Below are 6,000 nucleotides of genomic sequence, written 5' to 3' on the forward strand. Positions count from 1 at the left end.
CCATATTTGTGGAAACTGAAAAAAAAATGAAAGTAGCATGGAATTAGGAGGTTGCAAGGTGCATGTAATGGATAGATCATGATGGCTTTCCAGAAGTAGCTAGGTGCATGAAGAAGGCAGTGACTGGGAAATAGAGATATTTCAGATCGACGAAGGTTGTGTATGATATTTGCAAGTCGAAGAAGAGCGAGGAGATTGATGGTGGCATGGGGGTGCGTGTAGGGGCCCTGCGAGGGCACTATTTGCCAAAGGGCATTAAATGTGAGGGGCAGGGGGATTCGAACACCCTTCTGACTCAACTTGGCTCATCGTTCTTGGACTTAACTACCTAGTGCAGTGCAATACTTAAAACCCTAATTGTCAGTTTTTGCTTTAATTTCTTCTCTGCCCTTTTCTCTTGCTTGTTTATTATCTCTTGCTTATTATAATAAACTTATCCACTAGGTAATATGTTCTGCATACAAATTCATTAATTACCCCTTTATGCGTAGACTTGTCGGTGTGATGCAAGATCGGTCCAAGAAGTTTTTTCCAAGATTTTTTAAATTTTAAAAAATCATCATTTGGACTCGAATATTAGAATGAGATGTTGTTTGGTTTGAAACGAAACTAATTTAAGACCTAGTTTTGTTACAAATGAAACCCGTAACCGTCAAATTTTGAATCTAAAAAATATCATTTAGGGTTTTTTTGGAAGTTCTGAATATCTATTAATTATTTTTGATAATTTTTATTTTTTTAATATTTAAGGTAAATTTTGACATTTTTACCTATTATAAATCCGGATTTATCTATATAAGCGCTTGTTTAACAGTTAAGGAATTATCCTCAATTATTAATTTTTTTTAAAAAAAAACACTTAAGGATGACTATTTTTCTTCTTATTTCTCAATTCTCCTAACTCCTCTTTCTCGTTAACACGCATGATAATCGCTATCTTATACACCGACATCGCAGTGATATTTCCAAGCAACAAACTAACCTAATTTAATGGAAATGAATTAGTAAAGAGCAGCCAATGTAAGTAAAACTCTCTAGAGTGCTTTTAGGGAGTAGAAGAATAATAATAGATCAATTATATTGAAAGGTAATACAATTTATATCCATTGTGATATTCATTAATTGTCATATTAAGTTCTTTCAAAATTCTTTCCTTAAGTTAGCTTGTTATACACTCAAGTCGAAACACTAGTAATGAATTGCTTGGAACTTGAGGAGGTTGACTGGAACATTCAAGAAAGTACATGAAAGAATGTGCAAAGCTCAAGCTAAAACAAAGATTGATCCTAATTATGAGGACCCTACGAGATGATCGACATATGAGATATTGATCAACCCTTCCAAGAATGCACAAAAGAATGTTTTAGTAATACAACTTAAGTAACTAACACCTCTTATCCATTTAAACAATAGGGGATGTGACCTAGTTGAATCTTTGCCAAACTGCCTAAACAATGGTGGATGATCTAGTTGGATCTTCGTCAAACCATTTAGAAATTAAAGAAGCAATTATTGACTATTATTGAAGATTACTTTACTAATTGAGTTTAGAGCTAGCTAGCTAGCCTTTGATGGCAAAATTATATAGAATATTGTGTTCAGAAAATCCTCATTACAGGAACCAAGCTCGACAACCAAGTCTTTTAAGGTCTTTGCTAGAACCATGATGGCAAACATTGGATTGCTTTAATAGATCATATGTATCAAGATCGCCAAATTGCACCATTGTAGATGGGTTTCTATCAAGAAATGAGAAAACGTAGGAAACTTTCTCCATGGGAAATTAACATAAATGACATATGTGATTTATTAGTGTCCATATCTTCTATTTAGTGATTTTCTTTTTCATCAAATTACTCTTCATTATTTAAAGTATCATCTAGTTGACCTTGGCAAGATGGTTTAATAGATGAAAAAGATTAAATCTGTGAGAAAATGACTTGGGTAGATTCATTTCTAAGAAAAAAAATTAAACATCACCTCACTATTCCTTTTACTTGAAGGTATGGATTGAAGAAGGAAGAAATCCAAAGTGAAAAAGAATACCCAAGGAAAATAAATGAAATTTTTATCTGATGTGTTGATTTACTTTTATTAAGGAAGATCAATCCTATTAAATTATTTATTTAGAAAAGAAAAAAGATAAAAAATTATTTTTTTATTTTTGCACTCCCTGCGCAAAAAAATTGTTCTGAGATCAGATTCAGATGTATACGACAATAGTAAAAGAGTGGCCACCATGTATTCTTCCATGTACAGGAATATACGCGAAGATCAGACCTGTGATCATTCACAATCAGTTCATTCTTTTCATGCATGGTCCGTACCTATCCCCCTCCATTGTAATTAATTACTAGTTCAGAGTTAATAAACTCTGCAGCATTAACACATAGCAGGGAAGTAGACTAATGGAGCCATGTATACTTCATATATATATTTATACACGCTCACAGGATAATGTTGCATGAATATATACACATATAAAGTGCGCAGTTAAATATGAATTTGTATGACAGGGGGAGTGGATACGTATAGGCTGCCTCCTTCCTTCAAATGAGCTGCAGCATCTAGTGATCGATCGAGGAGCATGAAGAGGACAAGGAGCAATAAATTATTCAGCATCACTCATCAATACTGTCTGAGGTATAAATAATAACAAGGGGAAGGAGAGGCTGCCTCAATAATTACAAGGTGAGTCCAAGGAAGTGTAGTTTTCAATTGGGTACCACAAATCCAGTGGCCGCTAAGGGACACTGCAAACCATGCTACACCATGGCCCCCCACAGCTCCTCTCGTGATCATGTGTTTCTGATTTTTTCCTTCTTTTTTTATTTTCTGTTTTATTTCTTTGAAAGAGTTTTTTTGGAATATATATAATTAAGCTTACTGGAATTGAATTACTCCGTCTATGTTTCAGTGTTAGCAACGAGATGGATATATATATATCATCTACATGCATGATTTTACCTATTTTTTATTATTATTTTGAAGAATATTCAGATTGAATTCTTCAAATTTATTTATTCACGTCTCTTATTATTTACAAAAGAGCTTTTTGAAAATTTAATTCAAATATTTATATACACATCTTTCGATAGACATGAAGGGAAAATGTTTATACATATAAGGAGTAACCATGTTCATTAAGGAGGAAAGAGAAGGATCAAGATCCAGACAAGTCAGCTATCTGTGGACTGATTTGATGCTTCAACCATTCAACCAATTCAAAATAAAAATAATAATGTTAATGATAATGGAGTCAATTGTGAAACTAAGTTTAACCGGCCGTTTTCATCTTGATGATGGAGTAAACCTTTAAAATTAATATATTTGATGACGTTGAATGCGATGGAAGCTTTGCATATTCTATGGACAGTGACTTTTAAATCTCATGATATCTCCGTTAAGTTGATTGATATATTTTTATTTTTATTTTTTAAATTATAAAATTGTTGTAGCCAGCAAAGAAGGATTGTTTCTATTATTGTTTAATTATCATTACTTTTGTTTCTTTTACATTTTAATATTGAGAATTAAAGGAAAATCCATGAAATCATGTGACGATCTTTGGCGGTGATGGTTCCAATGGATTTTGGCATGAGTATATGGCCACTAGAATCAACATTTTAATAAAACTAATGACAAGAATTAACTTAGTAAACTAAATTTATACAATCTGCAAATAATAATTTTAATTCGTGAAACAGTGGACCTGATGTAATTACTAATCATAAATAATCAATACAACTATCAAATCATTGCAATAAAAAAATGGAGCCCAATTAATAATGGCCAAGCTTTCTCTAACCGACATCTTAACTATTCAGTGTACGTTCTTATCATTCGAATCCCAGTCCAATTATTGTCGACCATCTCCTTAAATGCAACTCAACTGCTTGAGTACTGCAACGATATGAATGCCACAATCAAACGGTGGCGCCCTGCAAGCTTACGCGTCCGAGAATTATTACTAAAAGGGGTAATTGGGCCGGGCCGAGATGTGTTGGGTTCGCATATGGTAGACATAGCCTAGACTTACATAGGCATACGATAGATCAAAGCTTGGCATTTAGATCATATATCAATTAGAAAAATATGAAGCCGTCGTGCATGTATTATTACTGCAATGAATCTAATATAATTTATTACTCTAGTATAGAATTCGAAAATTAATCTAACCATTTCTTCGCTTAAATATTATTTCTTTACTATATTTTATTTTTTTAAGAAAAAAAAAATCTGACTAAATCTCCACTTTTGTGTGCATTCGCGAGGGTCTGAGGAGGTTTCACTCGGTCGATCACGAATCGCGGCGAGATCGCGGCGCTTCTTCTCTCGTTGTTCCTCCTGCATGCGGATGATGCATTCTACCTTCCGGGCGTTGTTCCTCGCGATTTCCACAAGGTAATTAATTCATTTTTCGCTAATTTGCTCCGATATAGTTGGATCTCTTGATCCTTGCTTGTTGGTTTCGAGATAAGGTTTCTGAATTATCGTTCTTCTTTTTTCGGTCGGATCTAGGCTTAAAATGCTTGGATATCTTGTTGAATTTCGTGACGGTTTTCTTCTGATTGGATCGGAGGTAGGTTTCATTCGTTTGAGTTTCTTAGTAATGAAATCAGAATGAGGCGCGGTTAGCAAAGTCATTTTTGAGGTAGTGTGAGTTTCTGGTGATGCGCGACAGAATAATCCGAGATGTTTGCAGATTTGTTTTGTGTGCTTTGAATCATCGAAGCTTTATCAGCCAGTTTTAGAAAAAATTGATCGTTATGTCTAATACCAACAACGAACACGATTTTAATATAGAAAGATACAAATTGTCGTTTGTATAGGATCGAGCGCTCGTAGCTTTTTCATGCTGTTTGGAAAGCACAGAATAAATGCAGCGGAATAGAGATAAAAAATAACAACAAATATAAATAGTGATCTTGTCCGAACGCTGAATTAACGGACGCTGGGTACGTGGTACTCTCCGAACTGCTGACGTGGATCTACGACCGGTCGTATGGACCTCCGGCGAACCTGCAAAGAAGTCGGGCCGGGAAGGGGTTCCCGGCGACGACCCTCCGCCGCTCAAGTCAGGCAAGAAAATACAGAAGTGGCTTCGAATATGAGAGAATGCGTAATCGCGTAAAAAGCGTACCTCTGGCGAAGTGTGAGGACCCTTATATAGAGCTGTGAAGAAGCTTATGCACACACACTGAGGCGAATACGTGTCCTCTTACCATACCTCAATATGAACTTGTCAGAGGAGCTTGCCTGACACCATACTGCTACAGTCTGAGCACCTCTTTGATGAGACAGTAGAACCTTCTGTCATGGGCTTTTGCGTATGGGTTAGTCGTCGAACACGCTTGTTGTCAGAAGATGTCCCTCGATGTTTCCCTTATCCTTTTGTCTCTTCTGTTCCCGCGCCGAGCGTCTGGCCGCTCGGCAGTCCCCTCACGTCTGACCGGACGTAAGTACTAATCCGCTCGGGAGATTTCAAGTCGTGCTCGGATGAAACTGTTCACAGTATTATTGCTTGATACCTTCGGCCGAGCGGGCTACCCGCTCGGCCATACGACCCTGTTCAACATGAGCGTCGGAACCCCGACTCCCCGTCGGGGTATCTTTGCTTCCCTTCGGAACTTTCGGTTGGTCGCCCCAATCTCTATCCGCTCGGCTAAGCCTCTGGTTGACCTCTTACCTTTCAACCTCCACGTGACGTTGACTCTGCTTAAAAGGGGGGTCCCCCATCCTCCCTGCCGGATCACTTGCCTCCCCTTCAAGTCTAGTCGAAGGAGGCGATTAGTCCAATTGACTGGAGGATTGTTCCGTCGATCGACTCTTCCAAGAAACCATCCTCCGCTCGGCCGGTGTGGCGGTAACTATGGCCTCAGTCAACGCCACCATCCCTCAGATCTCCTCAGAATTTGCGCCAATCTCCGTCATTAAGGCCAAGCACGCGCTCTGTGCCTCGATAAGGCACTTATTAAATGCTCTCCCGTGGTGGAATGC

The sequence above is a fragment of the Zingiber officinale genome, chromosome 6A (genome assembly GCF_018446385.1).
Source record: "Zingiber officinale cultivar Zhangliang chromosome 6A, Zo_v1.1, whole genome shotgun sequence".
In the NCBI taxonomy this organism is placed as follows: Eukaryota; Viridiplantae; Streptophyta; class Magnoliopsida; order Zingiberales; family Zingiberaceae; genus Zingiber; species Zingiber officinale.